Source organism: Anabrus simplex, chromosome 14, assembly GCF_040414725.1.
Source record: "Anabrus simplex isolate iqAnaSimp1 chromosome 14, ASM4041472v1, whole genome shotgun sequence".
Taxonomy (NCBI): Eukaryota; Metazoa; Arthropoda; class Insecta; order Orthoptera; family Tettigoniidae; genus Anabrus; species Anabrus simplex.
The window spans coordinates 38247379-38267092 of record NC_090278.1 but is presented as its reverse complement, the minus strand read 5'-3'; the positions used below and the strand labels follow the sequence as shown (position 1 = coordinate 38267092).

Genomic DNA, 19714 nt, shown 5'->3' with positions numbered 1-19714 from the left:
TAACGAATATTTGAGGATAGGTTTTGGTTTTATAAGGTGCTAACAGTTCTTTAAGTGTGTGTTATTCAAGCGGAGCGTAAGCGTTCCCCAAAGCGTGACGTTATCAGAGGTACAGTACGGCCTGGACATTACGCAGGCAGTGATCCGACCCACAGTGCCTCACATCCACAGAACCTGGCGTAAAACAATAGTATTACTGACAAAGGGACTGCTTCTATAGCACGATGTTGAATCGATTATCGTTGTTGTCGAAACGGGTCCAAAATCCAGGTCATCGGCCCCTCATAATGGTATTTATCGCTAGAAAAGTAGAGCCATGGTATTTTTCATGGTGCGGTACTAATCGAAAGTAGCGTAGACTCGCGGTGTTCCACAAATTATGATACTACTCGCAGGTAATGAAATTCGCACATGTATTACACACCTACTGTGTTTCGCACATTGCGGCGCAAACCTATGGTGTTCATCACCTAACCACAGGGACACGTACTATCCCGTGGTGTTCCTCACATAGTGGGTACTGATCATAGGCCAGCCAGAACCATGGTGTCGCTCATATAGTGCTACTAATCACAAACCTATTTCGTACCCATACTACGCGCAAGGAAAAGCGACCCATGGTGTTCCCCGCTTGGTGGTACTAATCACGAGTAGTTTCATGGTTCTAATTTGATGATCCCTTGGTCGCCCCTTTTAGTCGCCTCTTACGACAGACAGATGATACCGTGGGTGTATTTTTCGCCTGCGTCTTGCACCCACAGGGGGTCAGTGACGTTTTGAAGACGGACACATTGGGGTGTCTGATGTAAATAATGAAGCAATTTGGTGTAAATTAATGTGAGTTGATGTTTAAGTACTTGGTATTTTCTTTACATTTCTCGTTTTGGCCAACTCTGACTTAATTTTTGTTACCTTATTAAATAACGAAATGTTCTTTGATTGCTTTTTTTAAGGAAATAATTAGTTATATCCGATGTATTCAAGGCGATGACCAGTGAGTAGATAGGCCGCGGGGAAATGGAGCTGTTGGTACTCGCGGCGACCCTTGCGGCAAGGAAGGGCGAACCCAGACGGGAGATTAGCGAACGTACGTAGTAGACAATCATTAGTCTGGGCAGCATTTCGATGAGATTGTGAAATGGATCCGGGCTTATTTCGAGGATTCTACACTAAGGAAAGGAGATCAGTTGAACGACAATCCCAACATTTTTCACGTAGAAGAAAGGTCGGGAGAAAGAACCAGCCTGTGTTGAGGGAAGACAAATATTAATAAATCACTGTGTGTTGTGAAGATTAAAACAAAATCAGTTTTTGTTGCATATTTCCATTGACTAATTCGCTGCAACTACGTTGTAAGTTTAAAAGCAGAAATACGAACACTAATTTCAAACCACAGTACTCTTCAAAGAGATTAATACATTTTCTGCATACAAATATTTTTGATATTGACTCGGATAGATGTCTGGTATCTGGGAACTGCTTGTCAGAAAGGTGCGAGCTCAATGCTGTCTTGTGTTTATTTATAAACAATGAGAGAAACGCTACCAAAACTACAATAACGGTAAAAACCAATGCGTGCTCGAGAAAGGTGAAGAGGTACAGAAATTATAAAAACCCTTTATGATATTTTCGCCAATCAATTGTCCGAAATTATCTGATTGTTAACTGGAAGGTTAATCGGGATGGCTGCATCATTATTTTCTAATAAGCAAAACATTGTATTAAAATTGTTTATCTTACTAGCCCGTGCACTTCTGTCAATAACCAGACACTAATACCCAGGGGCGAAGCGTCAGGGGAGACAGGGTAGACAGCGTGTACCCTTAACATTTTGTGAACGAAATACTGTCTAGTTAATTCAATTATTTTTAGAACGTTAGTTATTTTCACATTCATGACATTATCGTATTCCCCGCTTTACTTATTTTCGTCTCACTTCGGCAATGTTAGGGCTCGCGTCAGTTACACGAAGCACGTACGCGAAAGTAGACGCTGTCCATTCTGTGAATGATCCCTTTGATTTCAGATAGAGCAACACTAACGCTATCTGTAGGTGCTGACTGTGGAACTATGACTTTCCTATAGCGAGATTTCTCCGCCCAGTAGACAGACTTGCCAGCGTCTCGTCTTGCTCTCATTGGCTAGTATTTGGATCCCAGGTATAAAGGTGCTCTTATTGGTTATGCTTTTAATGTAGTTAATTTGAATTTATTTTATTATAAGACAGTATAAAAATAAAATAATCATATTCATATACGAAATATAGCAAACGTACACCTAATAAATGAATGACAGCATGAAAACCCTTCAAGTACATGCATTTCCTTGCCCGCCATTATTAATTAAGATATTATAACCCCCACAACAGTCTGAATAATGAACTCCAGTGTGTGCATACGGAAACAACAAAATTGCTTAACTAGATGCCGTATGTTCCGTTAACGTCAGTTTCTAGTGAATGCGTTATGAGTGCCGTGAAACGAATTAAAACCTATTTAAGGAATTCAATGACCAACCAGAGACTTCAAGAGGAGGGTAACAGATATATTTGCTGAAATGAAGGACAGGCGGATTGAACTTATTTACAAGAATATTGTTTAAGGTGACTTGTACGAAAATGTATTTATTTCTTATTTCTCTTATTAAATCTACATAGCAATATATGACAACTCCCACTGCCCATTTAGTCTATATTTAAAAATAAAACGAGTGCATGTAGGATTATAGGTTGTTATAGGATTTGTCTTAGTTTCAGTCATTAATATAATATTGCATGTAGATCTGTATGCGTCGAAAACAAAATTCCATATGTACACTAATGTGATTAAAATAGTTTAAATTAAAAACAAATCTCTGTATCCCCCCTTACTTACTCCACGCTTCGCCGCTGCTAATACCTGTGAAATTTCCGGCTGTGTTGTGAATGTCATACCTTAATTTTCGTCTTTTGTAACACTGAGCAATGATTTTATTTTAATAATTCCCATTTACCGTTTGAATTTAATGTGAGAAGTAATCTAAGTAGGCCTATATACACAGGGCTGTTAGGCTCTCTTCAAGGCATTCATTTTACAAATACTGGAACTGTTCGTAGGTATCCTCGGTTTTTGATCCTTCATCGTTCGTTTCAAAGATTTAGTCCACACTTTCCTTCTGATCATATTTTATTTGTCGTTCGGAAACTTGAAAAGGACTGGGTTTCAGGAGGAGAGTTTACACCCAACTCCCGGAACAATAATTGTTGTTACTGTTAGAGATAGTGGAGCCACAGTCAGTTTTCGACGTCATATTACAGAAGATAGAAGCTAATGTCAATGCAAAGTGCATGCAACCACGGCCGACTTGATGCGTCGCTCTAGCTAGCTGGAGCGCAGCGAGGGGTCCAGTCGGCCGTGATGCAACAATAGAGCAAACAAGCACTGCACTCCCGACCAGGAACTCCACGTTTACCGCCAGAGCGCATCACCATCCATTCGCGCGAGGCCTACCTGATTTGTAAAATAGCTAAAATGTCTCACATTCGTAATTGTTGAAAGAGCATTCTGCTATTTGGTGAGAATTTAGCACTTGTAAAAGAGGAATGTCGAACTTTTTATAGGAAAGATTATTTTAAGCTCCTGTGGACAACCCTGATTTTCTCTGTTCTTAATTTTTGTGGGAAAAAATTAAGGTGAAAGCTGTTCTGGAATTATTTTGCCAGTTCATACGAAATTTCCTCAATTTTTCCCAAATTCACACATATGTCAGGTATATTGAGACATAATATTTTTTAAAAATAATTCAGCACGGAGGGTTCTGATAGTCGCTCACAATATTAGCGACGGAAAGGTTAAATATTCCATTTCTACATTATAATTTAATCTGACACTAAAATGTGCTTGCCATTAGATACAGAATAATTCACAAGTGCTACAAATAGCTTAATATGATAATAGTGGAAACTCTCCTCCCTTAACACGCAGAGCAGCGGCGACAGAGCCTAGTGCTGCATTCTAGCGGCTCGAAGAGAACACTAACAAAAAGTGCTATTAAAACACTACACATTTCGACTTCTAACCCAACGATATACAGATTTTAAGACGTTTGCGTCGTTCTTGTAACATAATATAGGGAAGGAAAACAGTGGACGTTGATCTGAAAGAACCAGTGATAAGAATAAAACAAATTTATTATCAGATTAAAGCATTCGGTGGTCATGTTATGACTAGGGCCTACAGTCTCAAAGAGCAAATCACACATGCAATATCTTTTTTCTACTTGATATTTTTGCTGGCAAGATTTTCTGCGTTGAATTATTGGTTCTATTCACATGTGCCTTTATGAGGACTTTGAAAAACTTATTAGTCAGTAATTTTATACAGCTGTTACATATGTCTTCACTACATTCATTCACTGACAAAATCCTGTCAGCTAATTTTCTTCTAATTTCGTGTGTGTTTTCTAACAAAAGCTGACAAAAAAAAACTATCTTCAATTTTCCTGATATTTTAGATCTTAACCGGGCGGGTTGGCCGTGCGGTTAGTGACGCGCGGCTGTGAGCTTGCATCCTGGAGAAGTTGGGTTCGAACTCCACTGTCGGTAGCCCTGAAGATGGTTTTACGTGGTTTACCATTTTCACACAAAGCAAACGCTGGGGCTGTACATTAATGAAGGCTACGGCCGCTTCCTTTCCAGTCCTAGGCTTTTCCAATTCTATTGTCGGTGCGATGTAAAAAAAAAAAAAATTGCACCTAACTTTCCCCCACAAGTACTTGGAAACATCATCTTAGAATTATCATATTTCTTCATTTCTACCTATGTGCAAATTTCCCATGCTGTAATCAATATCATAAGATGACAATACATCGCTACACTCAGCATGAAGAAACTTGCTACATGCCCAGCCCATGACATAATGGTCTGCATTTTCTTTTGGTCCTCAGAATTTCATCTAAATCTGCCTTTCTGCTCTTCACAGCCGACTGAGTACATCTAAAAATCTATTAAATGCATGGATTTAATAATAACAAAGTTTTAAAGAAAGTATGTTCACATAAATAGAAAAAAATACAGGCAAGTAAACATTAACAGGTAGGCCTATACTCACATAATTGTGTTATTAAGAAATCTGTAAAATGACTTGCAATCACTTTATCTTTTGTAATTAAAACACCCATACATAGCACAAATAACTCCTCTTCCTGCCTTTTACAAAACAGTGATACATAACAAGCACAAAACAATTTGAAGTACAAATGAGACACTTTTAACATACACAGTTGACAGCAGTAGCAAGTGTAGTTATCTCCTCGAACCGCTAGATGGCAGGCAGAAGCGGTGTCGCAAGTTTCTCGCAAGAGTTTCCACTATTATCATACTAAGCTATTTGGTGCTACTAATAAGTGTTTTTATTCCTCCCCTGAAGGGGGATGCCGGCCTCCTAGACGGTGACGCCGTCTCTCAAGTCAAGTAGATGTGCGGAGAAGGTGAGAGTGTTGTCGGCCGTAGCTTATACTAGGAACTATCCCGGCATTCGCCTTAGTGCAGGAGAATGGGAAACCACGGAAATCAATTCTCAGGACAGCGGACGGTGGGGAACAGTCCCTCTCCGTCTCCCAAATACAGCGGCGTAGAGCCACTGTAGAGCCATGGCCACCCCTCCCCGGTTGGCCGGTCGGAGTGCAGAGCTGTCGGACCAGGGACCAGCCGTGGCCACTTGCGAGCCAAGAGCCACGCTCCACCCACCGACCGTCCTAATTCATAAGTGATTTACATGTGTTTTAATAAATTTCGAGCCATAGCTTTTTAACTGAAATTTTAAGTCGACAAATTGTGGTTCAGATTATCGTTATACCTGAGTTTCATTTTACATATTCTTACGCAATCTTAATAATTTTACACATTATGTGCAAAATGTAATATTTTTGTAAATTTAAAATTCACACAACCTATTTCCAGTCATTTGACCGGATTAGGGATGAAATGAATGAATCTAGCGGCGAGAATAGGAATTGTACCGGCTGCCGGTGCCTGTAGAACTCCTCTGGGAGAATGATTTATGACTGACAAATGAGATGATATGATTATAGAGTGTTGCTGGAATGAAAGATGACAAGGAAAACCGGGGTACCCGCTTTGGCCAGCACAAGTCTCACAAGGAGTGACCGGGATTTGAACCATGGAACCAAGCGGTGAGAGGCTGGCGTGCTGCTGCCTGAGCGAAAGAGGATTTTAACATTTTTGTGCATATAAACAAATTTTGAATAACGTGGATTTTTATTAATTTTTAGGGCACGAGGAGAACTGGAAATAAGCTACAACAATTTTGTAATATACTCGTCTGATTCCTTAGATGAATGATCAGTGTCGAGACCTTGGATTCAGAGGGCTCAGGGTTCGATTGCCGGCAGGGTTAGGAATTTTAACCATAATTGGTTAATTTCGCTGGCACGGAGGCTGAGTGCATGTGTCGTCTTCATTATCACTTCATCCTCATCACGACTCGCAGGTCGCCTACGGGAGTCAAATCAAAAGACCTGCATCTGGCGAGCCGAACTTGTCCTCGGACACTCCCGGCTCTAAAAAAGCCATACGATATTTCATTTTTCATTATTATTATTATTATTATTATTATTATTATTATTATTATTATTATTATTATTATTATTCAGCCATGTGGTGTAGAGGTAGCATGACTTCTCTTATTACAAGGGCCTGGGTTCGTTTCTCGACCAGTTGAAGGATTTTTCTTACAATTTGCTTCACGTCGCTCCAACACAGACAGGTCTTACGGCGACGATGGGATAGGAAAGGCCTAGGAGTGGGAAGGAAGCGGCCGTGGCCTTAATTAAGGAATAGCCCCAGTATTTGCCTGGTGTTAACATGAGAAACAACGGCCTGGAATTCTAAAAATGTTGATGTTCAATTGTTTAATATCATACCAGATTATTTCATAAAGTGAACTTACTGACAGTCATCTAGCATCTGTTATAACTGGAAATTTCTGTAAACAATTTAATGTTGCTGACGTTATATTGGTTTTATATTCAAGAACATTGTTAATGTGCCCCCCCCCCCCCCGGAAAAGATCCTGCGGGCGCCCATGAATATCACGAGTGATTTATCAGACACCTGGTATTCATGCAGTACTACTGTAAACCTGCATCTATTGAATTAGGCGGATGGAGAAAACTGTGATGTTGTCACATAAGGGAAAGGCTAAGCGACATATGGTAGAGAGTCTCTTACCTCTGAGCTTAGATTGGCAACGTTGATCGTGCAGTGTTTTCTAGTCGAAGATGGTCCACTCCAGGTCCACGTATTCTTTAAAGTAGTTCTCTATTACATAGTCCAGTGTATACTATTCAAATATTTAATGTTATATTGAAAACCATGAACAAATAAATGCGTAAAAATCGAAAAGCCATGCCCTGGCCATTTTCTAGAAAGACGAAAAGACCTATGGAAACATGTTTCAAAAAAAAGTTAATTTAGACGGGTTTCTATATTTTTCCCCGCAGACAACATTTTATTGGCCGAAGAATCAAAAACTTGGCCGCTTACTGAAGATTTCAATACATGATTTTAGGATTTAAATTTACGTGTTCAGGTTTTTATTGTTAATAATTATATTTATTGGTCTATGTGGAAAATAGTTATACCGCTGATATCAGCAGTCTTTTCCGAAGCTTGTAGTACTAATTTTCCTTGCAATATTGTAGGAGGTAACATCAGAAGCTTGAGAGAGAACAAACTGCCTCGCGCGCTGAAACGATGGGTTCAATTAGACATTTTTTCGCCATTAGCAAGGGCGCAATTTTTCTGACCCGCCTAGTTTAGTGGCCGTGGCTATAGAATTTCTTAGCCCACGTAATTTAAAGACCTGTAACTTCTGCTCTATATACAGCATTGATAAATCAAATAAACCATTATCAGTTGCAGCATTTGACCCATGTAATAAAAGATAAATGATACTGAACAAACAAGACAGCATCGAGGCACAGCGAGGAGAGCTATCGAGCTGATTATCGGAGCACGTGAAGATAAACAAAGTGCACGATCATTTATAAAGGAGATTATACGACAGCTGTCTCGAAACGTGATGTCTCCAGGTAGAACACTCCCCATACAGTCCACTACATTGCAGGGATAAACTTACGATGTACGCGTCACGAGAAGTAGCAGCAGTTTCTTCTTCTTCTTCATGTGCCATATCCCGTCCCCCGAACGTTGACGATCACCCTGGATAAAACACCTCTTTTTTTTAGCTAACTTGATGAGTTGTTCGGTGTTGATATTTTGGTGGTCTACCAGTTCCTGTTTACTTGCAATGTGAGGTGTAGAACCCCGTACTTTCTATCTCGTAAAGCACGGCCTAAATAAGATGATTTCCTGGCTTTGATGTTTGCTAATTCGCACTCACCTCTAGCTCTCTTCAGCACTTCATTATTGGTTTAAAAATCCGTGCAGGGTATTCTGAGCATTCTCCTGTGTAACCACATTTCAAAGGCCTCTTATACTGTATGCTTTCAGAGTCTCGCTCTCCTCTCCATAAAGCAGTGTTCACGTGACGTAGGCCTAACATTCTCAAGAGCTTTCGCCTGAGTTTGAAGTTTAGATTATCATCACGGAAGAATTACCTCATATTTCGGAAAGGTGATCTGGAAATCTCAATACGGCGTCTGATCTCTTTATCAGGGTCCATATTGTCTGTTATGGTGCTCGCAAGGTATGTGACTGACTTACTCGTTCATTGTTTTGATTATTTAATGGAATGGAGACGCCTTCATGACACGAGGTACGAATAGAATACACCGCTAAAAACATAACTCATTGCAATCTCGCGGCGAATCAGATGTAAGTTGAGTTTCTACATTTCTGAACGGATTTTCTTTGATATATGGATTTGCATTTATTTATTTATCGTATGGTTTTAGAGCCAGGAGTGTCCGAGGAGATGTTCGGCTCGCCTAGTACAGGTCCTTCTATTTGACACCCATAGGCGACCTGCGTGTCTGGATGTGGGATGATATTAATAATGACCAAAGGCCGTAACAGGTTAGATTGCAAACTAAATTTGGTTAATAGGAAGTGTCGGCCACCCGCTCTTCCATAATGTAGCAAGAGTAACGTAAATTATAGGAGTTCTGATTGGCCGTAACACTAATGTTTATGCAAACCCCATAGCATGATCGTTGTGAAGGTAGACTATACTTGCTGCTCGCTTTAGAAACTTTGCATTCTAACCTATTAATGCATAAAAATCCGGGCTCTAATAATGACGAACCTCTGTGGGCACACAGCCTTCTCCTGTCTGCTCAAAGCTTTACGTCCCCATTCGACGGACGAATCACCACTAACATCGCCATATACCCTCACTCCATATGAGCACTGCAGAGCAGTTTCTAGAAGTGAATCCAGGCTTTTGGCGCACAATCTAGTGATTATTTACACCACCTCTTCTACCCTGCCGGCCAACATTTTAAGGGTGACATTATTTCGAACAATGGTGTCAGACCACACAGACTTCAACGCCTTAACGCTCAAGAGCACCACGCACGCTGTATCTAGATTACAACGAATGTACAGGTAAAAGCACACTTCTAGTATCACTCGAAAAAAGAACAGATTTGGAAAATGATTGGAAATTTTCATAATGCTTGCAGATTTTTGCCTGAAGTAAATATCTGCGGAAAAACTGTTGCGGAAAGGCTGAACTACATAAGGGAGAATAACGTTTCCGATATAATTATTAGTTCCCTCATAATTGGGGAACAAAGTGACGCTGTTATATGGACAGTAAGGCGACTGCCTCGTGACATTACACATGCTGACCTTTGGTCCAAAGAGTCCCGGGTTCGATTTCCAGCCAGGTCGGTGATGCTGATGATGAGGATGCTTGTTGTTTCAAGGGGCCTAACATCTAGGTCATCGGCCCCTCATAATGGCACTTGTCGCTAAGAAAATAGAACCACGCTATTTGTCATGTTGCAATACTAAACTCGCGGTATTCCACACATTATGGTACTACTCACAGGTAATGAAACTCGCACATGTAACACAGACCTGCGGCGCTATTTACAGGCAACGCAAACCTATGGCGCTCCTCACATAAGTGCACCAACCACAAGGACTCGCACTATCCCGTGGTGTTCCTCACACAGTGGGTAGTAGGCATAGGCAAGGCAGAACCATGGTGTCGCTCATATAGTGGGACTAATCACAAGTAGTCTCATGCTTCTAATTTGATCATCCCTTGGTCGCCCCTTTTAGTCGACTTTTAAGGTAGGCAGGGGATACCGCGGGTGTATTCTATATGTGCATCCCGCACCCGCAGGGGGTCAGGCCGGTCGGGGATTGGTTATTGGTTATTTCCGATGGCTCCGGTCCTGGATGTGTGTGACGTCTTCAACATTAGAAATCATAATAGGTAGGACCCCACCCACATAGACGCGCAGGTCACCTGTAAGGCGTCAACTCGAAAGACCTACACCCGGCCTCTTCAGAGGCCACACATCATTATTATATTATGGTAGTTATGTCTTTTTTCCTCTCAATATACAACTGTAGGGGAATTGTTCAAAATAACATAGAACTCATTGATTAAACTGTGCATATATCCATAATGACATTTAATTTGAACAGCTTATTATTTTACCTGAAGACCAGTGGCTCAGACGGCAGCGCGCCAGTTTCTCACCGCTGGGTTGCGTGGTTCAAATCTCGGTAACTCCATGTGAGATTTGTGCTGGACAAAGCGAAGGCGGGGCAAGTTTTTCTCCGAGTACTTCGGTTTTCCCTTGTCATCTTTGATTCCAGCAACACGCTCCAGTATCATTACATTTCATCTGTCAGTCATATTATTGCCCCAGCGGAGTGCGACAGCCGCTAGATGGTGGCTTCTTTCATTTCATTCCTGACCCGGTAGAATGACTAGAAAGAGGCTGCGGATTTTTCAAATCTGTAGAAATATGCCAGAACCAGATATCTCTATTTTTCCTATTTTGTGATTTGGCTGATAGTTTGCGCATTGACCATTAACAGAGAATAATATTTCCCGAAAGGCTGCTCAGAGGAAGTGTAATTTTGATTATGAAAAATTACAGGCATAATTTTTTATATTTGTCGTGAAAATTATTTTTATGTAATTATGTATATATAGAATAGGCAGTAAAGGAAATCAAAGAGGAATTTGGCAAGGGAATCGCCATCCAAGGAAAGGTAATGTTATTTTATCTGAGACTGCAGAAGATCTGGAGAAATTGCTGAATGGTCTTGCGTAAGAAGTACAAGATGAAAATAAACAGATCCAAAACAAAAGTAATGGAGTGCAGTCGAATGAGGTCAGGTGATGCAAGAAATATTAGATTAGGACATGAAGTCTTAAAGGGAGTGGATGAATATTGTTACTTGGGTAGTAAAATGACTAACGATGGCAGCAGTAAGAAGGACATACAATGCAGACTAGCACTAGGAACACAGACCTTTCTTAAGAAAAGAAATTTGCTGACTTTGAACATTGGTACAGGAATTAGAAATATGTTTCTGGAGACTTTCGACTGGAGCATGGCATTGTATGGAATCGAAACATGGACGATAACTAGCTCAGAAAGAAAGACAATAGAAAGTTTTTAAATGTGGTGCTACAGAAGAATGCTGAAGGTGAAATTGATAGATCGAATCACGAATAAAGAGATACTGAATCGAATTGGTGAGAGGAGATCGATTTGGATAAATTTGACGGGAGGAAGGGATAGAATGATAGGACACATCTTAAGACACCCAGGACTTGTTCAGTTGGTTTTTGAGGGAAGTGTCGGCGGTAGGAACGGTATGGGTAGACCAAAGTATGAATATGACAAGCATTTAGAATAGTTCTAGGATCGAACAGTTATGTAGAAATGAAAAATTAACACAGGATAGGGTGGCATAAAGTCCTGCATCAAACCAGTCTATGGACTAATGACTCAGACACACAACTGTATATGATTGTAGACCTCTTAATGTTCACTTTAAAAAGGATAGCATTTAAACTGTAAGTATCACAAACATTCAATCGTATTTTCTCTGAAATGTATAATTATAAGTCTTTCGGGCAAGAGAACTCGTCCTACTGATCATATCATGTTTACTAGTTAGATGCATATTGAACTGAACTTACTGTGTTCAGGGTGCCGAACGCTGTGGTGGAGGTGGTAATAGCTCCTTTGTGTGTACAGTAGACGGTCTGTGCTCTGCCTAATTACATCTCCAGAAACGTTATCAGGGAACTCCACAGCTTGTTAATGTAGTGCACAGGGTGATAAGGGCCTTCCTTCTCTACAATGACGGTCAGAAGGAAATTAATTCAGCAGAAATTTTCCGAACGACACCCTATACATCTTGAAAGTTTAACATTTAGCTTCCTGCTTGAACTACCGGCCGTAGCTGAGCCTGGTATTGCATTCACTTTCTAGTATCACCCTTGTCACTTTCATCTTCCCTATCCGACCTTCCTTGCCCAGTCCTGTTCTCTTGCAAGCCGATGATTCGGTAGGAGCATTTGAACTAGGAATCAACTGCACGGTGCTTTTCCCCATCGGTGAGTGCGAATATCGTTGCCGTGTGTCGAAAGAGTTCAGCGGCGGAATTGCAGACATATAAGGCGTGATACAAAGTCTCCGTTTGAGGGCGTTGCTGCAGCGGACATCTAGTGTGGCAGTCGTGTCGTGCCGAGGTGCGTCCAAACAGGACCAACGTGCTGGTATTTTTGGTTATCGAAGGACAAACACCGCTGGACGTCCATAGGAGAACGAAGACTGTGTAAGGGCAGCATGTCTGTGGAAAACCACCTTTGTGGAACGGTGTACCAAGTTCCGTGCGAGTCTTCTTTCGACACAAGACGCCGGTCGATCTGGGAGGCCACCCAGAATGTACGCCAACTCAAGTGGGAAGCACCCGAGTCCTGATCTCTCCCCATGCGATTATCATACCTTCGATTACCTCAAAATCCACAGTTCTATCCCTTCAGGCAAGCAACTCAATGTTGAAAAATCCTAGGGATATGAGCTACGAATTTTAGCCCAATAAAATATAATGAAGTATTACAGTACTTTCTTAATCATCGTTATCTGCTCGATTAGATTAGTAGTTTGTGGTTTTCTACCATTATAAGCGCTCATGTGAGTCAATGCAGAGTTTCACTTAAGCCCATATAACTACACTCGGTGAGATCATTTCCCCCCCAAAAATAAAAAGAAACGCCTGAGTGTGTAGAACCAAGGAACACATCACAGAAAAAACGATGTAAATAATTTAATTTGGTTAGGATTTGAATGGAAAAGAAAACATGTAAAGGAACAACCGATTTTAGGCTGCTTTTTCTAGAAATGAATTTTGGCCTGAAGTGATATTTCGAAATTCAACTTTCGGCACAATTGAGGATATTGCCTAATTTTATTTTTTCGTAGTATGTGGACTCCTACTTTGTCTGTCGAGAAACGTTTTCACCATTAATAAATGGAAAGCTCACCGATTGCTGTCGGGCGAGAATGTGCAGCGGACTTCTTCACGCAACAGGACACGGTATTTCACCACACGGGGGGGATCTTCAACCCGGTGCGTCGGTGGGATGAGTGGCTCAATGCCCACGACGGGCGATTTTGCCTGATTGTCATCCCGATTCAGGACTGTACGGCCGTCGAATGGAAACTTTTTGATCGCCCCTTATACAACTCTATCATGGGCTACTGATCCGGCGTGTGTTAGATTTCCCGATAGAAAATCGAAAAAAGAAACAAGGAGTCCGACCTGAGTTTTTGTCAGTCTACACTAAAGAGGAACTTCAGATTAGTTCCTGAGAGCAAAGACGGCCGGGACACAGCCCTGTTAGTGCGGAGGTTATAAATTGTGTAAGCATTTAACTCCCACTCAAGGTCTCTACGGATATGGCTTTGCAATTATTGACCTCAACCTCACGGGAAACGATTTCCGGCCAACACAAGGATTCTTCGTTCAAGCCCGTGAGACGTGGAATCTGTCAAGAAAGCCAAGCAATACGCTTAAGGCTGCTCCGCTGGCCTCGTGTAGGGGCAGCATTCGCCTTGGTAGGTGAAACGCCTAATGGGAAACTGCGTCACGGATTTATTTCTGTGTTTGATTTACATTCCTTCAATATGATGATGATGATGATGATGATGATGATGATGATGCTTGTTGTTTAAAGGACCCCGACATCTAGTGGTACGAAATGCTACGAAATGAAATGAAAATTTCAAATTTCAAAACTCATCAACTGACCAGAATTCAAAACTTGATGATGAAGAACAAATGGATAAAAATGAGTGTAAAATAATCAGAATGATTATGAACTTAAAACAATCAGTGGAACCGAGCCGCAATGCTCACATTCCCAGAAACTAGCTTAACACAAAAGTATATACTGACTAAGGGGCTGCTTCCAAAGCACAATCCTGAATCGATTATGCTTGGTGTCTAAAGGGGTCCAAAATCCAGGTCAACGGCCCTTCATGATGGTACTTATCGCTAGTACAGTTGAACTGTGGTATTTCTCATGTAGCGGTACTAACCACAGACGACGCACACCCATGGCGTCGCTCATATAGTGATACTTAGGGCCCGGATATTTATGCAGTAATAGATTGCAAATTTACTGAAGCGAGTAATAACTAGAGTCCACCCGCACGACGGTAATGCTATGAGGTTTGCATAAACATTAGGGGTTTGGCCCATTAGAACCCCTAGAATTTATGTTACGCCCACTACTTTACGTTAGAGCGGGCTGGTCGACATTTCCTACCAAGTAATTTTGTTACTAAATAATTTTGTTAGTAGGAAATGTCGACTAGTCCGCTCTAACGTAATATAGTGGGAGTAACATAAATTCTAGGGGTTCTAATCGGCCGAACCCCTACTGCTTATGCAAACATCATAGCATTACCGTCGTGCGGGTAGACTCTACTTATTACTCGCTTCAATAAGTTTGCATTCTAATCTATTACTACATAAACATCCGGGCCCTAGTGATACTAATCACAGGCAACGTCCAGACCCGTGGTGTTCCTCGAAACGCAGACCCATGAAGTCCAGGGAGATTAGCGTCTTTTTATCTCCTTAAGGGGGTCCAACCGAATCTGGACAGATGGGATCCTAAGTCATAGTGGCGGCTACTATACACGGGTACTGTAAATCCATAGTGATCCACCCACAGACCCATGTTATTCCTTAGATAGTGATACAAATTGCAAGAAAACTCGACTCATAGTGTTCCTCGAGTGATGGTACTAATCACTGCTATGGTCATGGATCAAACTTCATCATCCCTTGGTTACCCCTTTTAGTCGCCTCTTACGACAGCTAGGGTATGCCGTGGGTGTATTCTTTGTCTCCGTCCCCCACCCACAGAGGTTTGGAGAGAAAAGATGGAATGGATAAAACACTTTGAAAAAATGAAGTACCGGACAAAGAAAGACAAGGGCCACGAAGGGCGTGAAAATGAAGGACTCCCTAGGCCTCGAATGCTCTAATACCGTCGGGGTCAGAAAAGAACAAGAGTTGACGAAGGGAGGTTGGACAGGATAGATGAAAGTGAGGGGCCTAGAGAAAGTATGTGGAAGCAATGCCAGGACTCAGCTAAGAGCCCTGTGGTTGCCAACTGAAGTTGGGAGCCTCTGGGGACCTTTTAGAAGCCTCTTACGACAGAGAGGGGATATCATGGAAGTAATCTTCGTCTGCGTCCCCCTTCCACAGGGGATATTCGTTCAATAATTCCTATACGATTTATTAAACGGCGGCATGTCGGAATGTTTTCCCGCAGGAGACTCTGGGAATTCAGACCTCCTACGGCAAGAACTTCTTGCAATTAATTAGTCTGAAATGTTCTTGACCTCAAACGGGATCGAGCCTATTATCTTGGAAACAGAAGGTCGACGACAAACCGATAACCCCGTATATGAGATTCTGTTCTAGCATAAGTATTGAGTCACTACGTGAACGATACGGGGGAATATACTGTACATCCTGCGATTAGCCATCGTGGGATTGTTTTGCCATTCCATTATTTCCAAGAAGTGAAAAGCGACAAGCGTTTTCGACGTGTGCCATTATATTATTCGTTTTTGTGTCCTGAATATCTAGTAAAATAATTCGTTTGGGAAAATCTTATAATATTAATATATAAATAAATTCTGTCAGATTTCCCTTTGGGAAAATGAAATGATCATGCACGTGCCATTCAAAAAGTGAAATTAAAATTCATAAGGATTTTTTTTTTTTTGGATCTAACGAATCGTTTTCGAGACACATCTGTATGGAATTTGGAGTAGACAAGTGTAGCATTCACTGTATTGAAAGGATCTGTAGAGTATGATGAGTTGAGACCTATCTATATGTCTCTCAGTCATGGCCATCTACCAATACTTCACATCACAACCTGCACGGTTGTTAGGTAACATTTTGTATTGCTAATTTAGTGACGCAAATTCTAAGTTGACCCCCAACGTTTATGTCAAAATCTGTCATATTGAAAATTGGGATGTTGATCTGACAGTTGATACCGCGTATGTATTCTACTGCCCCCAACCACAGGGTAGCCTCTCCAGAAGCCACATGTTAGTAAAAGTACGGCAGATATTTTCTGAGGATAGACACTGCCCGGCTCCTTGTTTAAACGCTTAGCGTACTAGCATTGGGTTTAGCGGACCCCAGCTCCGATTCTCAACCGGGTGGGGAATTTTAAATGCTTCAAGTTAATTCCTCTGGCTCGGAGACTCTGTATTTGTATTAAGTTTTTGTATACATCTCTTTACCTACATGCAAAGATCACACTACCATTTACGACGGAAACATACACACATAATAGCGTTGGCGTCGGAAAGTGTATCCTGCAGTAAAACCCAGCCAAGTCCACACAAATTGCCGACCCTAAGAATCGGGAAAAGAGCCAGGAAGAAGATTGAAGTGGGTAGACACAATTTTTATCAAGTCCTTGTCTTTTCCTGCACGGATCATCGGATACCACTGCTACGTACTGCTGCGTTAAAAGGGAGGCATACCTTAGATCATAACAGGCGCTTACAGCACGGCGATTAGGCGACATGTTATAACGAGACGTTGACCAATATTACATCAATATTGAGCCTCTTTAATGGTTTTGAAGTTACGATATTTTCAACTTTACATTTCCATCCTATGTTTCATGGTATAAGTCGAACTTCATAGTACGGGGCAGATATATGGCGCTACTACAGCGTGTGCAGTATTCGTTGATATCTTCTTCCTATTGATTCCTGATAGAGAGCAATAACTTTTTTCACAGTGTGTATATCTTTGTGCCGGCCCCGTGGTGTAGGGGTAGCGTGCCTACCTCTTACTCGGAGGCCCCGGTTTGATTCCCGGCCAGGTCAAGGATTTTTACCTGGACCTGAGGGCTGGTTCGAGGTCCACTCAGCCTACATGATAAGAACTGAGGAACTATCTGACGGTGAGATAGCGGCCCCGGTCTAAAAAGCCTAGAATGATGGCCGAGAGGATTCGTCGTGCTGACCACACGACACCTCGCAAACTGCAGGCCTTCGGGCTGAGCAGCTATCACTTGGCAGGCCAAGGTCCTTCAAGGGCTGTACTGCCATGTGGTTTGGGATTTTTGGTATATCCTTGTGCTCTCTGTAGTACTATCTCTTGATGGACTACCTATGTAAAGGACGATTAGTAGACTCCCAGTCGCTTCCAAATCAGTAAAGTGGGTTGCCGACTTCTTAGGGGGTACCTAGTAGTATTGGGCATAGTTTTTATATATTTATATCATTCATTTATTTAATAAGCACAAAATATAGCTACAATGAGCAAATTTCACTTTTACTGTCGACAGACTAATTAACAAATGTAAATTTCATAATAAAATATAACGAACATAACAAAAGATAACAAGATTAGGTACACAGCCGGCTAATAAGTGTCCAAGTCGAAAACCATGACAATGTTCATAGGCAAGTCGTCGTGGGTCAAGGTGGAGGTAAATCCACTGCACATCAACGAAAGGTATTACTTTATACTCCTCTGGAATACAGTTTTACTTCATGCTACATCAAGCTCTTGTTTATTATTAACAGTGTAGAAGAAAGTTGAAAGGTATATTACATAAGAACGTTGAAGTATTGTGTGCCGTGTGTGTGTGTGGGAGGGGGGCGATAGGGAGGAGATGGTGGAGCGACAAGGAACAGTGAAAAAGGATGTTCCGAGTGGCAATGCCCATTTAGGTTCCCGTGGAGGAAACTCAGGTCAGCTACCTGTCGCCTGATGTGCAGCGGTGACACAATTATACCTGCTGCATAGACAGATTTCTGAGCTTGGGGTTTCTGTCCCTTACAATTGCAGCAAAGGGGGGGGGGGCGTAGCTCAGTCTAAGTGGTTAATATTGGAGGAATAGGTTGTAGTCCAAATCGGAGAGCAGTAGTTGAAGAGAGTTTGAATCTCCCTGCAATCTGTCCAATCCGTCGACCGTTGGTCAACGTTTCTGGTCTTCTGACCCAGATGGTTTAAGGTTCGTGAGGTGTAGGGAGCCCCATATTCACACCCTTGTTGGCTCTTCCCTACTTTCATTGGCACGTTCATTCTCTGAAGGGCCATACCTCTTCCAACTTTTCCTCTCGGAGAAAATACTTACCCACTCTAACTTCTTAAGACGAAATATACCACCACCAATGGTCAATCTTTCAGTTTTATTCACATTATGGCACTTCCCTGCATTTTGTCTGTACTTTCATTTTTCGAAAGGCAGGATATTCTCAGTTTGCATTCTGTTATGGATGAGAAATTCTGTAATTTGTCTAGCCCTTAAAACAATAATCAACCTACTTGTGATATCACTAGTCATCCTATTACCCAAGTAAAATGATTCTTGTATTTCCTTTTGAGAATCATCTCTTTATATTATATTCCCGCAGCATCCGATTTCATTCCACAAGATTCCATTACTTTTATTTTAGATTTTTTCACGATGTTGTGCTCAAATAAGGAGCGCGATTGAATTTGTTTAGCAGATGAATTTATTTTCTTTCCTTTCCAGAATTTCTTCATCCTTTGTGTTTTTCCTTCCGTTCTTCCGCCCATGCTGCGATGATTCTCATCTTGAGTGATGTTGGTTCACGAATGTTCTAAACCTAGGCCTGTCCAATATAATTTCATCTGTTATGCTGATTTCTTAAAGGTGTTTTTCCGTTTCCATTATCCAATATTATTCTTTACTCTTAATGAGGAGGCATAGTTAAATATAGTTTTTAGTATGTCTTTCATTGTCCATTCTTTGAATTCGGCCATACAAATTCCAGTCTTCTTTTTCTAATTGTGTCTGATATTTTCTCAGAATGTTGATATAATTCAGGAGACCTTTTCATCAAGGCTCCTTTTATGCATACTGGGTCAAATATTTTCTTAACGATTTTCCTTTGTTGTTTTTTTTGCTATTTATTTATTTATTAATTCATTCCATTTATTTTCTTGCCAGAAACATCTCGTGCAGAGTCAAGTATTACTTTAAAATACAAGGGTATGTTGCCTGAAACAGTTCATCTTCAGTACAAGAAGATGGACACATTCGGCATTAAAGCAAGTATTTCATGGTTTGTTTTTCATCGCATTCGCACTTGATGTTGTCAGCGTCTATGTAGTCCCATTTCGCAAGGTTGACTGTGGACCTGCCCATTTCTGTTCTCTGTCTCTTCAGTGATTTCCATTCAG

The 19714-nt window shown here is 41.3% G+C and overlaps 1 protein-coding gene across 1 annotated transcript in view; it reads right to left on the bottom strand.

Moving 5' to 3' along the window:
- Positions 1–19714, bottom strand: part of LOC136885238 (adenylyl cyclase 78C) — a 1041122-nt gene that overhangs the window by 641401 nt on the left and 380007 nt on the right. The window lies entirely within an intron of this gene.